At 41.2% G+C, this 18,678-nt stretch overlaps 1 long non-coding RNA gene across 2 annotated transcripts; it reads left to right on the top strand.

Annotated features, from left to right (window-relative positions):
- Positions 1–8,415: 8,415 nt before the first annotated feature.
- Positions 8,416–18,231, top strand: LOC134480713 (uncharacterized). Of its 2 annotated transcripts, XR_010055440.1 has the most exons (5): positions 8,418–8,830; positions 10,353–10,477; positions 11,118–11,221; positions 11,821–12,060; positions 17,694–18,228. It is a non-coding gene; the product is annotated as an uncharacterized LOC134480713 (long non-coding RNA). The 2 variants fall into 2 exon arrangements; XR_010055441.1 differs by lacking the exon at positions 10,353–10,477 and having other exon boundaries at positions 8,416–8,830; positions 17,694–18,231.
- Positions 18,232–18,678: the final 447 nt, after the last annotated feature.

The following is an 18,678-nucleotide window of genomic DNA, read 5'->3' as shown; positions in this document are numbered from 1 at the left end:
TTCCCTGTGTCCTTTAACACTAAGGGGTAGCTAATCCCACATAAACTCCGTAGGACAAAACTGCATTGCAATCAGAACAAGCCATCCAAGAGGGGAAAAACAGAAGGAAGCACTACAAAAGTTTTAATTTGTCTTTAATGAAGAAAATTAGGCATTGATTTAAATGCACAATGAAAATATAACATCCACACATAAAACCATATCAATACATACTTATGTTCCTAAAAATATAGTATTGCTGCTCATCTATACACTCCCCCAAGTCCTGTGTGTGTGTGTCCATGTGCACACACACACACCACCATCATCCATCATCCTCGGTATACAAAGAGAACTTACTCCAGCCCTCCCCATCGACCCCTGCCACAGAACTGGACCTGCATCTGCGGAAATGCTCAAGTCCCTTCTTCAAAATGGCATCATGTTTCCATTTAACCCTTGCATGACTTTTCATAGACTCTAAGTAACCTCTACACTATTATGAATCTTGATGTAGTACAAAGGATAGTTGCACTGTGTGTAAATAAACATTATACTGTAGTATTTAATGAACAATTATAAAAGAAAAGTGTGCTCATATTTAGCATGGACACATTTTATGTTGAGATATTTTCAATATGCAATTAGTGGAATCCACAGATAAAATGCCCATAGGAATGATGATTAACCCAATACAAATACATACATGTATTAAAATATATGTGTGTATATAGATATACATGTATACTTCTTTACACACACACGCATATATAAGCCATTTTTAAGGTGTGCCAAGAGTGTAATTGCCCCTGACATGAGTCAAAACAGATGTAAACGAGTCACAGATCTTGTCACCAAAACAGGGAAGTGGAACAGCCTCATCATCTCTAATAGAACTGTGTCCAGACCGGTTTATCATTTTTTATTTACTTTTATTACAGTTCATGTTTCCTCTAAACTATCCTCTCCCTCCTCCTCCCACATGTTGTGAAAGCAGAAACAATTCAGAATTGTCAAGTCGTTGATGTGAAGGGAACGTTGTACGGTCTAATAAAAAACAGTTCCGTAAATAAACTCACTCAAAATCTACGGATAATAAGACAAGCACTCAGGAAGACGGGCGATGGAGAACCATTGTCCAAGGAGGATGGATTCCTTTCTCTGAAAAGCATATCCCGCATTTGATCTTGATGCTACTCATGTTAAGTCTCTAAGGCTATTTTGCCTTTACTAGTGGAAACTGGGGAGCTTGAGTAATGCTTAGAAATTAGTGAAATACAGACAGGAAGCATAGAAATGTGAAAGCAAAACTGTATCATTTATGAATCATATAGGCTTGAGAGCCTGCCACTGACTGCAAACTTAACAAACTTGCTACTGTGCCCAGGGCATGGATTATTGACTCAGAACTGGATTACATTCTGATTCTACTGCTGTTAGCTAAATGGTGTGTGGAAAGTTCACTCATCTTTAAGGTGGGGCAGTGAGTTTGTTGTGGGCTGTCTTTTCCTATTCTATTGGCTGCAATTACTGACTGATCCTGGCATTTACAACTGACCCACCCTGGTCCATTCAAATTATCTTGTCTGAGGCCAGGAGAACTGCAATGAATGAGAAAAGTCGAAAACCTCTATATGAGTGACATTGACCTCCCTATTTGGCACAGACCATAAACGTTAGTCCCAAGGTCTATGAGCTGAGGTTCTTGTCTGAACTACCAGCTAGAGTTCTCACACTGGCTGAGGCTTGGTTGTCACATGATTCAGACTGCCCAAACAAATCTTTGATTCTTAGACTCACGGGAAGTGGGTCACTCAGGATAGATTCAGAGCCCAAGTTCAGTGAATAAGACTCAACTCTAGAACGTTTGCTTGAATTGTTGAAAGGGGCAGGGGCGTCTTTCTGTTGCTTACGAGAGAATGGAGCACATGTCTGATGCTACTAACAGTCTTCGCAGCTTGGGCAGGGACACATGCCTTGGAAAGAGCCAACAGGAGAAAGCACAATCAAGAAAGGGTGAGAGACAAGTTCTGAAAATAAATTACCCTGATATAAGCACCCACGGCTCCCCAGATAAATACTACTGTGTAAAGTAGGGTACCCACAAAGAAAAGCAGAACATGTTGACAATCATGAAAGAGTGTGGACAATCAGATACTCTTGGGCAAGATGATTGGAAGCATCCATACAGCTTCATGTTGGATAATGTAAGATGTTTCCTTGAGATACTTCCTGGCCTGGGGTAATGGTGCCCATCTGCTAATTCTAGTATGCGGGAGATTGGGGCAAGGGGATTCTGAGTTCCAGGCTAGCTGAGGCTACATAGTAAGACAATCAAAATATAGGGAAATAGGAAAGAAAGGGGAGGGAGTGAAGTCAGAGGAGTCTCTGTCTATTTCCCCCCATGACAAATTAATAGTTTACTAATCCATGAAAAATACCCAAATAAGAACACTGCCATTTCTCGAACACAATTTTTTTCTCCACTTTCCTCTCATCAAACCTAAATCCAGAAGGTCCTCGGGATTCCCTAGTTGAACCAAAGAAAGCAGGTACTTAGTTCTTCTGCCTTACGTAAAATATTCAAGTCCAACATTTACAGTGGTGTCTTGAGCACATCCCACAACGAGAAGTCGGACAGAGAGGTTTTTATACGATCAGAAGTCCCTGACAGTTTTCTCTTTTCAACTTAGAAACTTCCCACCACTGAATATAGAACTCCTCGCTCAGGATAAAGAACCGGAAACGGTAGTGAGCTTGCAAGCAACCGGATAACTCAGTAAATTAGGTTAGGAGGTTTCTGACCCAGAAGTTTTATGAATCAAGCCCATTTGCTATCTGGATCAATGGGGTATTTGGAAGTCAATGATGACGTTCTTTTTTTTAATCTCTGCTCCCTGGTGGGTATGCAGCTGTGACCCACACTGACCTAATTGGAAAGTTATATCCAGAAAGGTAAGACAAGTCTTGCATACCCACTGACTCACTCTGCTTTTGGGCAGCTTGCTGTATCCCAGGGCCGCCCTTCTCTCCCTCCTCCTAGCCACAGTTCTCCTGCCCACTGTCTAGGACTTACATTATCTGCACATGCTCACTGACTTGCCTTCGTGTCCTCTTTCAGACGATCTTGTCTTCACCTGTCAGGATTTTTCTAGTTGGCTGTGAAACCCAGAAGGCGATGGCATGTGTTGTTTCCTTTGTTGTTTCCCGTTGCCTAACAAAGTCACCTTTACCATACACAAAGGAGAGATTTGGTGACTAGTCCGAGATTCGCTAATGAACTACTCTTCTACACTCAGCAGACACTTTAGTGTAACACTGGGTATAATATTTCAGTCACAGTCAGCTGGGCCATCAGGGAGCCCCCATCAAATTGAGGAGACAGATATTAAACAAATACTCTGCAAGGCATTGGACTCTCAGAGAAAACAAAAGAACAAAAGGTCAGAGAGAAGAAGAGAAGAGTGAGATTACACATCACCTTGAATTTTTTCAAAACTGCAGCTTTTCCCATTTATTATATATGGGGCTTTGGCATGCAACCTCTCCAGTGCACCATTCCCTGATATAAAATTGGAATAGAATCAGTAAACATTGGAAAGGAGTTTCCCCAACTAGGAAATTGGAACAACAACACTCTGTGATCCACAGGGTTGGAGAAGGCACTGTATTTTTAATGTATGTAAAATATTTAGAACTGTGTTTGACATCGGTAAATACCTAATAGCCGTGACTTATTACATGCGTTAGTATCAATTATTAATTTGTGCCCTAAGAGAACAGTAGGTATAAATATTATGCCTGTTATAGTATTTTTAAATGGATATTTTCACTTTATTTACTCTCTCTCTCTCTCTCTCTCTCTCTCTCTCTCTGTGTGTGTGTGTGTGTGTGTGTGTGTGTGTGTGTGTGTGTGTGTATGGCTATATGTGGGGAGGTGAGAGAACAAGTTATGGGACTGAGTTCTAAGAATAAATGCCAGATCCTTGAGCTTGGTTTCAAGGTCCCTCACTGCTGAACCATCCTATGAGCCATTAATTTGATATTTATGAAAAGTTTCTGAAAGTGAGATGGATCTCAAATCATTCTTCAAAGCATTATGTGAGCCAAAGTTACTTTCATACACAGAATTTAGATGTAATATGACCTTGTAATTCAGATTAACCCACATGTATACATAGCAACACTCGATTTGCAGCGAACAGGTAGGTACACTACCCTTACCTGCCAATGGAATGAGCGTAATAAGAATTTTCTCAGGAACCATTACTACAGCATACTCACCACAAGAACCCTCTGGTTACAAGGCAGGCCCGGCTACTTTCTCCATACTGTATGAGAGTCTAAAAAGTCAGAACTGAACTGCTTCTAAACTCTGTCATGAGCCAAAGATGCAGGGAAGGGTTAGAGACTTTGAGGGAAGAGGGTGAGAAATTTTCTTTAATATCTGCCTCCCTCTGTACAGAGGGACTAGTTTCCATATACTCTAAAGACACAAAATAGGTACAACAGTCAGATGATGAGGACTGATGAAAGGGCATAGAAGATTCTGGGAACAAATAGTGCTTTTTTGGGACCATCAGGGTGATGATAATGGTGTTCACTTCAATTTAGCACTGAGGGAAAAAAGCTTTCTCTCTCTCTCTCTCTCTCTCTCTCTCTCTCTCTCTCTCACACACACACACACACACACACACACACAGACAGACAGACAGACTCATTTCTTTGGCCAACAGCAAAGCCAGAGTGCCACATTAGCTCCACTGTGGTAATATGGAAACAGTGTCTGCTGCATCCTATACAGAAGTCTCCAAATCTCCCCAGCCCCCAAATCATCGGAATGCTTAATTAAACCCATATTTTTAATCACGCCAATCTTTCTTTAAATATCATTAATTTTCATCTTTCACAACTGAGTAAGCCCTCCCAGTTTGGCGCAAGAGACAGAAGGTGGTTTCCAGAAACCATCCTGCTGCTGGGAGACCTTGTCTCATGAAGATGAATTTTTTCACAAAGACACCTCTTTGCCCTACACTTAAACAGCATGGGACACTAAAGTGGCTACTTCCCTTCTACCCCTAAGCTCAGTCCAGACCACCTTGTTCAAAGATTTCTCTGGAATCCTAGGGAGCACAGAACACACTACTTTAGCATGCTTTAAAATCTTCAGTGACCTGAGAGCATTTTCAAATAGCAGAACTTCTGATGTCTGGACTCTGTGTCTCCCAGGGGTTTCAGGACTCTGTCTTGCCACCAATGGCCATGTTTCTGTGTCCCAGTGATTTCAGGATTCTGTCTTGCCACCAATGGCCATGATTCTGTGTTATTCTGTTTTTATTCTGCTCATGGTGTAGCAAAATAAAAAAAATAGTCTCTTTCCAAATATGGCCTTAGCCAGCTGATTCTAAAAACCTTGTATTGTATTAAATATTTCTGGTGTGTCTATCTTTCGTTTGGATCTACATTTTAACTTGACTCAAGAGTTTTTCTTTAATTTCATGATTACTATGTCCTCAGTAATGCCACATGTGCCCCAAATAAGCAGGAACTGAGACTCACCACCAAGATGCTCTCTAGTTCCCAGGGCACTTGTTGACTTTACCTTTAATTATCTAGTTACTGCTATAAGAACTATTTGCCTTTCTTTTCCAGTAGCCTATAAAGACATCCAAACAATGTAATTTTTACCCCTAATGCTGGAAGCTAATGCCCAGTTTCCCAGTACATCAGTTTTAGAGTTTAAATTCTCCAGGCAAAGCCAATGAGATGACTCCGTGGGTAAAACTGCTTGCTGCCAAGCCAGCCTAAATGAATAATGCAACCCACACGTGGAAAGGGAGAACCAACACCCTCAGGTTGTCCACTTATCCCCAGACATGTGTTCATCCACACACATACAAAACAACGCAAAACACGTGCTCACACACACACACACACACACACACACAAACACACACACACACACACACACACACAGAGAGAGAGAGAGAGAGAGAGAGAGAGAGAGAGAGATTTAAAAGTGAATTAGTCCAAGAATGAAAAAACTTGTTGGCTTCTTTGCTAACAACCTTTCTTTTCTCTTGTTTATTCAAGTTATACTCTGCATTACTTGTGCTAAAAAAAAAAAAAACCCAGAAGTTACAATAATTCAAAACAGGAGATCATCTAAATGTTTACCCCGTTCATTCAAAGGACAGTGTCACAGAAGAACCAAGCGTTGAAGACGTAAGACTGAGTCACACTCTTTACCGGGAGCCCTTGGATTAGTCACTCAACCTGTTTCGGATTCGACTTCTTTACCCAATCTCCTATAGCCAAAACAGCTATCGTCTGCTTAGTGTGAGTTGTCCTCTGCTCTGCAAACATTCAGGCCTCTTACACATCTCAAGGCATGTAAGATTGCATGTAGAATAAGTTATCTAACAGAAAGGCATGGTGCATAAGCTGATATCAGATTAGTCATCGGTGTTCTGCCTAGAAGATATTAAAAAGTTACTGGTGGCCAAGGCTAAACCAAGTGACAGCATGAGGTAGCATTAGACTAGGCATCCTGAGATCTGGCTGGGGTATAAAAGAGCGATAGCTGATCCACTATGTGGCCTATTCCTCTACCAATAATCAAAAATTGACTAACTCACAGCAAGGGCACATGCCGGTTCCTTGCACCGCAGTTACCCATATGGTGGGAAAACGAAGGTTGTTGGTGCCAAATACAAATCCAATTAAAACTTGGAAAGGTTGTTCCATTATCACATTTGCAGCCATAATTAAATTTGCGATCTGAGAAGAGCTGCCAAGCTTGTCTCTCTGTTTTGGAAGGTGGGACATCTGTTAACATTAGTGTGGACACAGACATGGGGGAAAGTCACAAAAATTTGGCTTCGAAATGAACAGTCAGAAGAAACTATATTATGCTTTAAGGCTGTGGAAAAAGCCCTCTTTAATATTTAATGTGTCTCTGCTTCCGAAGCATCATTAATAATGTGATTTTTAGCGTTAATTGCTTTTTCTTACTATTCTTCATTTCTAAAGATTTTTAAGGATTAGAGTTGACATGCCACTAAAACTTTATTATGAAAATTAATTTATTATCAGAAATAAAAGGCTTTAAGAAGGGCCCTAGGGCTTGGGTAAAGCCTGAAGAACTGAGTAGGGAGCCCCAGAAAACATACAAAGAAGCATGTTGGGGTGATAGCTTGCATCTGTAATACCAGAGTAATGGTAATATAGAAGAAGACAGGAGAACCCCAAGTCAACGGTCAGCCAGCTAGTCCAGCATACAAAACAGCAAACGACTGGAGACTCTCAGACAGGTAGAAGGCAAAGACCAACCCCAAGGCTGTCTTCCGACCTATACAAACATATCACAGCACTCGAACACACATAAAAATTATGTCTGTGCACACATGCGAATACACACATGTACCACACACACACACACACACAAAGATAAAGAAAAGTCAGGAACCTCACAAAGCCTATGGATACCTGAGACAGCACTGGAATTAAATGTCACCTGAGTCACCAACCTATTCCAGCTGGCAAACTCCATGAATGTGGCATATACAGTTAACTAGAATTATTAGCGCCTTAGGATAATTGTTTTATGGACATTATTAACTTTCTCCAGTATAAATAGCAGCCTTATGATAGGTAGCTGTCTTGGTTCCTTTTCTACTGTGGTGAAGAGACACCGTGACCAAACCAACATCTAAAGGCGAGCATTTAGATGGGGGTCTTGCTTTCAGTTGTAGTCTACAGTTCCCAAGTCAGGTATCACGGAAGCAGACAGGGCATTGGAAGAGTAGCTGAACCCTTCCACCTTGTCTACAAGGTGGAAGCAAATAGAGAGCAAGACCAGGCCTGGCACAGGTTTTTGAAATCTCAAAGGCCATTCCTAGGGACACAGTTCCTCCAACAAGGCCATGCCTCCTAATCTATCCTAAACTGCCCACCAACTGGGAAAAACACATTCAAATGTAGGCTATTCTCATCCAAATGACCACAGCTTTATCTCTACTTTGCAGAAAAATAATTTGAAATTCCAAAATATAAAGTGACATGTTGACATTCTCATACCCAATGAAGAAACTAATACCAAAACCTGGGTTTTCTAAATCCTCTTTTACCTGTGTTGACCTAATATATAAACCATATAAATGCATATCATTAGAGGCCAATTATTTAAGTTCTGATACTTTAACAGGATACAAATAGCCACATTCCTGGATAATACAGCCAAATCCTTGATTGAACTGTATGAACCTAAAGTAGCATTAAGCGGTTTTAAATTCGATTATGAAGAAACCCAGAATACATTGAACACTAACCATTAAAATATTAAGAAGGAAGATGAGGAAATATAGATATAGCTAAGAAGTCCTTCAGGCTGAGGTGTCGCGCACCTAATGTCCTGCCAGCAAGAACGACGCGCGGCAACAGGATTCTTCTGCGAGCAAGCCTTTACTGTGTTACAGCTCTTCTTAGTGTTACAGCTCTTCTTAGTGTTACAGCTCTTCTTAGTGTTACAGCTCTTCTCAGTGTTACAGCTCTTCTTAGTGTTACAGCTCTTCTTAGTGTTACAGCTCTTCTCAGTGTTACAGCTCTCTTGAACAGGGACCCCGAGCAGCAAAATCGCTCGACTTATATAGACAACTGTATGCTAATTATCTCTCAGGGATTGGTGGGGCTTGGATCACCCCACTACTTGTCCTCCAGTGATTGGCAGAGAATGAATCACCTCATTAGCATATTAACGGTCAACTGACACCTGGTGCATAAACCGCACATGTGCAGTACCGCAGTTCACCACTAGAGGGAGCCCTAGCAAGGGACATCCTGCACATGCCCAGTAAGTCGTTTATATCCAGACAAGGCTGGATGTCGGCGCCATCTTTGTTTCGCCGCGCCGCTCTCTACACTGAGGTGCCTCAGTTCTGGATCTTTGGTTGTCTCCTGGCCACAATCACTGTGGCACCACTTACAATTTGAGCAGAAGGGATGTGGCTGAAGTAGATTCTCCTTTTTCGGGTTTCAAAGTTTATAGCTAGCCATCAAGCTGGGATTCCCACCTTATATCTCCCTGATGTGTTCTAGCTGGATCTGAGTTTGAACTCCTCTAATCACGTCCCACTTTCCCACTTCCTAACACTTTGACGGCAGTAATTCAATCCCTACAATGTTTTCCAGATCACAGTTAATCTTAAGTGACAATAAGTCTTGACAAGGGAGTAAACTAATTAGGCCTGTAATTTGTTACAGGACAAGAAGGAACGGAGAGAGATTGGGGCAGTAATTTGTGTAGAAAAGGAAGGAGATAGCTAGGCAGAATCTGTTACTCTTTTAAGTGATCATTTAACTTTACATGAAAAGTGGCTTAAAAAGACAAATATAAGGAATTTCCCTGAGGGGATTCGCTTGATATTTCTCTACAAGTGTAGCATGCTGTAAAAGACCGTCTGTGAAGGACATTTGTATATGTGACAGTTGCACCCTCACTGAAATACTGTAAAGTAAAATGGCATCATTCTCCCCATCTGATAGATGAGGGGAAAGACATTAAGAGTTGTTGACAAAGTCAAGCACTTGAGAAATCTGTTAACATAGTTGTAGCCACGGGAGCACAGGTTCAAAGCCCACACTAGTGCAACATATGCAATATTTCCTCAGGTGGTTACTTCAGCTGACTACCCAATAAAGCAATTAAACCTTTGAAGCACTTGCCTTTTCAAGTTTATAATTATTATAACATGTATATTCACTTGTAGCACATGACGATCAAGTAAAATTTACAAAGACAAATTTCTCTAGCATAGTATGAGTTTGATGATATCTTTAAAGTCCTATCACATGTAATCTGCAGGTCCTCCCTCGATTTTCCCAGGAAATTTTTTTTTATTGTATAAAATAGAGTTTATTCAGGGTATGTGGAGGGAGATAAGAGGGTAGTGAGAGAGAGAGAGAGAGAGAGAGAGAGAGAGAGAGAGAGAGACTGAGACAGAGACAGAGAGACGGAGAGAGAGACAGAGAGAGACAGAGAGAGACAGAGAGAGAGACAGAGAGAAGAGTAAAAGGAGAGTAGAGGCAGGCCATGAGCACATGGAGAGAAGGGGGGAGGGGAATGGGGAGAGACAGGACAAAGAGGGAAGAGGGTAAGAGCAAGAAAGCAAGAGCAAGAGCTTCCCAGGAAATTCTTATGGGGCAGCAAACGAGCACTGTTCTGGAAGCATCACTTCCTACCCTCCACATACAATCCAGGCATCTTTTCTCACTCTTTCCTTTCCACAGTACATGTGGGATGTCCTTGTGTTGTTGGACTGTAAGTCGTTGGTCATGTCTAACTTATCTTTGGTTCCTGGTCTGCTTCCAATCAGGGGTCATCATGAGACGCAAAGGAACAGATGGATAGAAGTGTGGGAATCCCGTCCAGATACCCTGCTGGGAAATGTGCATGTCACGCAAGTCACTTCCTTGCTGTCTCAGCTGCTCGGCCAACATTGTAGGTTGCTCAACAGAGTCTATGTCTCAACTATGTTTAAATTAAACACAGCCTGTTTTCTTGGGAAACAGAGAATCTCAAAATCAAGAGCGGAAAGGGGATTTGGGAACCATCTGGTCGAACCTTGCCTGTAGCATCTGTAAATAATCCAGGAGGTTTCATTCATTCCATTTAAAGCTTGTTTTTTATCCCTTCAAATAGGAAAAGAATGAGAGGGACCCCAAGTCCCCCCTCTATAGGATGCTGTTCCTTCCAGAAGAATCCTGCTTCCTTGCCCGACTCTTAAGAACAGACTCCAAAAGTCACTGGCAACTGCCACCTACATTAATGTGTCTCTGTTCCAACTCCATTTTCTTCTTCATCCTTTTAGGGCTGTGATAGTCGTAGCCTTTCATAGTCATAGTCTTTCTTCCTAACACACACTGCCGACTACAGAACAGAATGTCCATTTCACACTGTTCAAAATCCCATCTCATTCTTCACTGCTAACACGATCCAGTGCCCTGCAGCGTCTCAGACTCTCATTCTTTCAAAAGGCATTGGCGTAAACTACGCTCATTGGCTGTGGGTTTAATAAACTCTCCTGGGTGATGATGACTTTCAGCCTGTCAATTTAAAAATCTTTTCTTGAACACCACAGATCACTGTGGAGAGAGGAACACTCGCAAAGAAGCACAAGAATGCAGAAGCAGCAAATGGATGGTTCAGAGGCTGGCGCTGATGAAGATAACCAATAGCCCAATGGTAAATAAAATTACTCTGAGAATGCAAATTGAGACAGCATTGTTGGGAAGAGGTCCTATGAGATAATGAACGTAGCACACATTAGGGATCATTCAGGGCATCCTTGAAAATGCTAGGATTTCCACGGCGTTCAACTCCCTTAGCCAAAGAGAAAGAGAAACAGCTCTGTGAGTGGTCCTGATTCTTATTTATGTCTTTCACTCTAATCTCAGATAAAACAAGACCCAGGCATGAGTCCAAGCCTCGTTCCTTTCTCTCTTCAAACACAATCACATACTCTAATTACACGGCATACTTTGCAGCCTGCCGCAGGATGCCTTGCCTTGCCTTTTAATTGTATCTATTTAAATGTCTTGTCTCATCCAATGTGATTATAAACTACTGGAGGGTAGGAATAATGCCTTATATTTATCTCGTCTGATCCGTAACAGCTGCTGCCACAGTGAGAAGGCACAGCGCAGGTGCTCGACACACACACTCTTCCGTATGAATAGATCAAGACACTTGGAGATGGAGAACGTCTGATTCTGTCATTCCTTCTGGCCTCACCAGAAATGCTGCCTCAGCGATTTCTCCTCATGCATTATTAATTTTTACAGGTGCCACCTTTTCCTAAGAAGAGATGGGGCACAGCCAGCCAGCCACAGTGCATTACTCTCGTCAGCAACAATCATGGTCTTATCATAATCAGAAACCATTGTGCAGTTAGGATGAAGCCCCGAAATGACAATCATCTCGCCATTGTCACACGGTGAATGGACCATCATACCATCAGAGCAGAAAAGTGGCCCCAAAGCGCTCTCTTAAGTAATCCTGCTGAAAAGATTAGGCACCAGCAGGTAATTTGGTCTTATCCTTCTCTGGAAAATTTAGGAGACACTCGAAGTTGAATAAATCACCATGAACAATTGTAAGAACAAATCATCAGGGCAACTTGATGAGGGAGATCATTTTATAGTCATGATTTTCTTATCATCCTCGGCACTCTCTGATTCTCTGGCAGCGAATGGTTATTTCCCTCCCCTCCCCCACCCCCCACAAAACAGTGTGTCCGAATCGATACAGGTGTGGGTTTTCCTAGAGCTAAGAAACACTGGCACAAGACTAACTGCATTGCTGTTTCCTGGAAGATGTTGCAACCCGGGACTAATCCTAGAAGGAACAGCCTTGGCCAAATAGAGGAATCAGAGGATGATAGAAGATACTTTCAAAAGAAACGAAACAAGGGCAAGAAATAGAGTAGTTTGCAGTGTCCTTCTCCTAGTCTTGCTTTTCTAGCATGCACAAAGGCCTGGGTTAAATCCAAAGAACCACACGAGCTGAAAGTGGTGGTCCACACCTGAAACCCAAGGATTTGGGAGATGGAGGCAAGAGGGTGAGTTCTTGGTGACAGTCAGCTATGTAACAAATTTGAGATCAGTTGGAAGGCATGGGACTTTGTGTAAGTCAACAAACAAATAAACAAATACACTAGCTGTCTGGGAGAACGACAATGTATACTTATTAATTTACTTGTATTAAGTATCTACTGTGTGCGAATAATAAATTCTGAAATAAATGTAGGCAATACAAAGATAAGGACCTATCCCTAGCCTGAAAAAATGCACTGTTGTAGCACGTGTTATAATACACACACACACACACACACACACACACACACACACACACACACACAGGCCTAAAAGCATCATTAGGAAATACATGAAAAGAATATCAGTGTTTTCTGTTCTATAAGACGGTATCTCACACCTAACATTCCATAAAGGTATGATTCACTGAGTTTTCCAATATTAAGAATCTGTATCATTTGCAAAGCTCAAATTACTCTTATAGTTCCATTTTAGAGAGCTATCATTGGAGGACAGGTAATTTAATTAGAGGGAAATACGTACACATGGAATCGTGGACTGATCAGTACAGGCCTAGAAAAGTATGGCCACTTTTAAGTGTTGAGGAAGAACTAAAACTTAAATTATTAAACTAGATGCACGGCTGGGGATTTCCCAGACTAAGAGATCAGTGAACAAAGCCAAAGTCAGTAAGAAATTTATCTGGGAAGAAAGGAAATCAGTCAAGAAAGGAAGATCAGAGCCAGAATAAACACGGTCATAACTAAGAAGATAATGAGAGAGTTTACATTTTAATCACCGGGGAGTGGAAAGCAACTGGTAATTTTTCAACAGAAAAGTGGTATAATGTAACTATTGCTTTCTGAAGGATTGCTCAACAGATAGAAGTTTACGAGATGGATTATATTTACACAAAACTTAAAGCCTAACAATGTCGAAGACTAGTCCAGCGGTGTAAGCAGAAATGCGTTGCAAACAAAGGGTTTTAATGCAAAAAGGTTGGGTAACAAAAGTCCAGAGAATAGGAAGCACCCAGAAGTTGGTTTCTGGGTATACATGAAGACAAAGGAAGGAGGCAGCTAACAGAAGTTGACCGAGGTGGAAAGTATAGAGGCTGGGTTGGACAGATGATGACCCTCATGTTACCTGTTGAAGCTAACAGCGTGTGAATGGAAACACTCTGGACAGCACTGAGGGTGAGAGGGAAGACACAGTAAATGAAGCCAGACTTGAGAAGAGCAGTCGAAACTTGACGAGGTTGGACCCATCGCTCGACTTTAGTTTGTCATCCCTGGTCAAGAGAAGCATGGGTAGATATTTTTAATGTAAAGATCACACTATTTAAGGGAAACTAACTCAAGAACTTTAAGTTCTACTACATAAAATTAAATTCAAATACTTCTGGGCTACCCACCTGTGACCGCTGGTCTGGGACATGGATGGAAACCCACTGTTAGAGTTTGGGACTTAGGTGTATAGGCTTGGGAGTCGTCGTTATCAGGAGGAATGGGTAAGGTAAACCAAGAAAGTAAAGGGGTAACGTGTAACCACAAATGTGGATTGTAAGAATAAGGGTGGCCTGGATTTAATAGGCTAGGGAATTAGAAAAAAAATGAATTTGAATCACAACTGGGAAGTAACCTGAAGATAGGTGAAAATCTCAAATATCGGCTTCTTTCTGAATAATCACTGAATATCAGCTTAAAGTTTAGACCATAAGACCACCTTTCAGGGAAGCCCCCTTCTAGCAACCAGAATACACAATACATGATAGACCTCATGTGTTCATAAACCATAGAAAGAAGAAAAAGAAAAGAAAACTTCCCCAAAATACGAGAATACATGTACACGCCACTGTCCATGGCTTGGTGGGAGCTGCGTCCATGCACACCATGATAAAGGTCTCTGGAGCCATGCGTAGCTTCAATAGAAGACTGCCAGGGTGGCAGCCTTATGTTTTTATAGGATCAAAAGGAAGAAAAGTTCCTGTACTCAGTTCAGGCTGGTTTTCCTGGAAATCATTTGCATCTAGTGAAGTCTCACATTCCAGTCTGATTCCGGGAAGTTAGTTATCTCTTTCACACCCACTGATTTACTAATCCTCAGGAAGAGCCCACTTTGGCTCTCAAAATCTCTGGTTCCCTATATGAAATAAGGAGAGCAGCATCTACACATGGAGCTATTACAGTGAGGCTAGAAGTGTTCTTAAAATAAAGAGCATTAGAAATCAGACAATAGGCCAGCTCACTTTTCATTCTCTGACAGAGAATTTTGATCAAGATCATATCGAGATGGGTCAAGGGGAAGTTAACAGCTTTAGCCAAGTCAATGCTGTCAGATAAATTTCTATAACATTTAGTGAGCACATACCATAAAAAAAAAAGTGTATTGGAAATATTACCAGAAACCATAGACTGTAGGTAGTCAAGCAATCTTTTTAGTGCGAGCCTTTCCTGGACCTTCAGAACCTGAACGTGGGCTAGAACCATCCTAGAAAGACTATAGTGACCATCACCCTTCCCGAAGCACAAAAGCTGGTGTCTCATGGATCATCACTTAAGACAAGAACCCTTCAGAACAGAGGGAATAAAGTGCTACCTAAGACCATTGCTGCAAAGATCACATCTAGATGATAAATGTGTCCAGAACCATTTATTCTTCAAGGTAAGGCATCATGATAGAAAGAAAGAATGATGAATGACCTGAAAGATTCAAAAACAGTAAGAAGGCTCACATTTCTGTCACTACTGACCTTTGACCTTTGTGTCTCCAACTTCCGAAGAATGCAGGGAACGGACTAGAAGAAAAAAATATCTCCCTACTCTCTCATATTACTCATTTATGAATTATTTCCTTGGAGACAGCGTCATTCTAATATTTTGATATAAAAATGTTTTTATAAGATATTTAACTGGTAATGATATGGTTCTTTTGCCCTTTGGGCGTTTTTGCCCTCTTATCTAGTATCATTAGCTAGTAAATGTCCTCTCACAATGCATCCGAGCACAATGCTTAAATCTTCTTTGATATATGAATTATTCTGCCACTTTCCACTGATGACCCTCCTCCTCTCTGAACAGAGCTTGTCTTCCATTTTGCAGGCTGAGAGTTTTCTGACTAAGAAAAGGATTTTTTTTAAGGCTCTTCCCCACACAGATTGCCTGGGCAAGAAAAGGAGCATCACCCGTATAGAAACCAGAGTTTCCCTGTGCTGTGCAATTGATGCCATCCAGGGCCTTTTTGCTTTTTCCTGCTAAAATTGCAAAGAGAAACTTAAAAAAAAAATGCAATGTGGATCAATTCTTATGGCAGTAATTGTAATGAGGATTGGAAACGGCTCGGTGTAAGCATTTGACATCTGAAGCTGCACTTGGTAAAAATCTAATCTATTTTTCATTAGAGTTTCCGCTCAGAAGATCCCATGAGACCAGCCCGAAGCCCTGATCCTGCAATCAGATTAGTCCATCTGGCCTCCTGCCACCTCTCAGTACCGTCCTCTGAGTGACAGTCACATGTAGAAAGACACTCGAGTAATGTTTTAAAAAAATAAAATTAAGAACATATTCATAGTGCATAGTATAAAATGCTATGTTGACAAGGCATAAAAAAAGCGTTGCTCCTGCAAAAATAATAGAAGTCAATTTCTAATTGGTATTTAATTACAGGGCCCAAGAATTCCCAAATAATACTCTGTTTTCTATTGTTTTACAAAACCAAGATCTCCAGACAAGCGAGACACAGAAAATTACAGCAGGAACTAAGACACAGTCCTCTTTGCCGTTAGCTGAGCCATGCCCAGCATTCTTTAAAGATACCTGGTAAGAGCAATAGATTCTGAACGAGAAGGAGAGATTCAAGTCTGTGCACCGTCACTTGTTCCTCGCACGAAAACCTGCATCCAGTTGTATCACCTGGCCCAGAGCAATGGCCAATCTTTAAATGGGAAAGGAGAAAGAAGATGGCTTGCCCATTAGTGGTCTCTCAGATAGTTTCAAGGACCAGAAAGGGTTAAGCAGACAGAACAATCTGATACAAGAGAAAGCAATCCTGTTTTGAGTAATAAATGAATTCAGTAAGGTTGCAGGGCATAAAATCAATGTGTAAAACCTTTTAAACCAGCATAACCCTGACTGCTGGTGAGTCCTGTCCCCATGTGATACCTTGAACTAGAAGTCATGAATCAGAAAACTACACCTCTCAGTCAAACCCAGCCACTTTTCCTTTTTATGAATAAGGATTTATTTGAAACATACATCTGCCTGTTTGTCTACATCTGTAGCTACTTCCTCTCCATGATGGCAAAGTTAGATAGTTACCTGACTAGACAATCTGTTAAATCTACTTCTTTGCCACTGGAAGACAAAACTTGGAAGCAGCCAGATTTACAAGCCATCTATCCTGTGGGACAGACAAAGAAGCAAACAGAGATATAGGACATTTTCCTCCTATTCGGCTGCCTCATTTCCATCTCTGCCACCCATCAACCAATCAAAAGCTCACCTTTTCCTGCTGGTTCCCTCATAGAGCCTTTGGGTATATAGATACGTATGGATTTTAGACTATTCTTTTTGTCATATAATAGTTCAAAAAGGACATTTTTAACCTTGTAAGCTATCTTTAAATATATATAAAGACATTAGGCCTATTAAGACAATAATGGGAGAACTCTATGTATACAGCACTAGGGAAAGGAAATAGCCACTGGTAGTATAAACCCATGTCTTAAAGCTTATGATATTTTAATATGAAAGTTTCAAGTAAAAGGAGACCCCAAATTATGTTTCCGAAATTATCTTCTAGGCTCTGAAAGCAAACAGATGCTCATAGTCTTTTGTAATAAATGGCTAAAGGTAGTTATCGCTATGCAACGTAATATTTTTTATTTCAGTTTTCAAATCCTCTGTTAAAAACACAGATTACATTTATGATAATCAAAGAGCTTCCAAGTATTGACCAGTGAAGATTTGTGAAGGACACGGATTGTAGTAAAACAAAGTATTGTGCAGAACACATATTTAATACGCACTAAGGATTTTCTATCCATCGCTAATTAATGGTCAATGTGCTGAGGTTTTATGAGACCTTGGAACACTCGGTCCTAAACGGAATGTCTCTGTCTCTAGCCCCAAGGATGAGGAAACCCTGAAGAGGTGAAGGCAGAAAGATAGCTAAGAGGCAGAGGGGACGGAGAACAAGGAAACGAGGCCCTCTAAACATCGCAGGACCAACACACCAGTGAACTCGCAGAGACTGTGCCCATAAAGAGTCTCCGGCTGAGAGGGAGAGTGGCTATAAATCCCATCCCTAACCCAGAAACCGTCTCTGACTGATAACTGCTCACAAATACTCCGTTTTCTCCAATGGAGTCTCACTTGGTATGCAAACCGATGGCTCGATCTTTTGTGGGTTTTTTTTTTTAAAGTATGCATTGGTGTTTTGCCTGCAAAAACCACTCCTAAGGGCAGGTCCTGTGCCCAGCAGCAGATGAGCAGTACAAGAGGAATTCAACGCCAGTTTTTGGAGGTTCTTTGTCTCGCAATGCTTTGTCGGAGCATTTGTTCATTCCTTCGTGCGTTTACTCTTTTAACGTTATAGGTCCTTTGTGTCTGTATCGTGGTTTCCCATTTTGTGTTTTTATGAGATTTCTGTGTGGGGAAACATGTGCGTCTCTGTGTCTTTCCTGTGTTTCTCGTCCCTTTTCTATTTTTTCTTTCTGATTGTTTTGTCCTATTTTGCTTTGCTTGCTTTTATTTTATCTCAGTTTATTCTATTATTAGCAAATGTGTATTTTAGATGCATATATATACATATATATATATATTCTAATAATAGAAGGGAATGGTGTCGATTTGAGTGGGTGGGAAATTGGGGAGGGTCCAGCAGAGGCTTGGAGAGGGGAAACTGCTTAGAATATATTGAAAAAATCTATTTTCAATATTTTCCAACCACTTCCACCATCCTGCCATCAACTTTTATTTTAGCAAGGGGCCCCAGAGTTAAGACAAAGTTGAAAACCACAATCCTTTAGAGTCCTCTCCAAACTTCTCTGCACAACTTTCGAAATTCTCCTCTTCTAGTCCCTCAGTGGCAAGGGATTCATTTCTTTCC

Source organism: Rattus norvegicus, chromosome 10 (assembly GCF_036323735.1).
Source record: "Rattus norvegicus strain BN/NHsdMcwi chromosome 10, GRCr8, whole genome shotgun sequence".
Lineage (NCBI taxonomy): Eukaryota > Metazoa > Chordata > Mammalia > Rodentia > Muridae > Rattus > Rattus norvegicus.
This window is presented reverse-complemented; position numbering and strand designations above follow the sequence as displayed.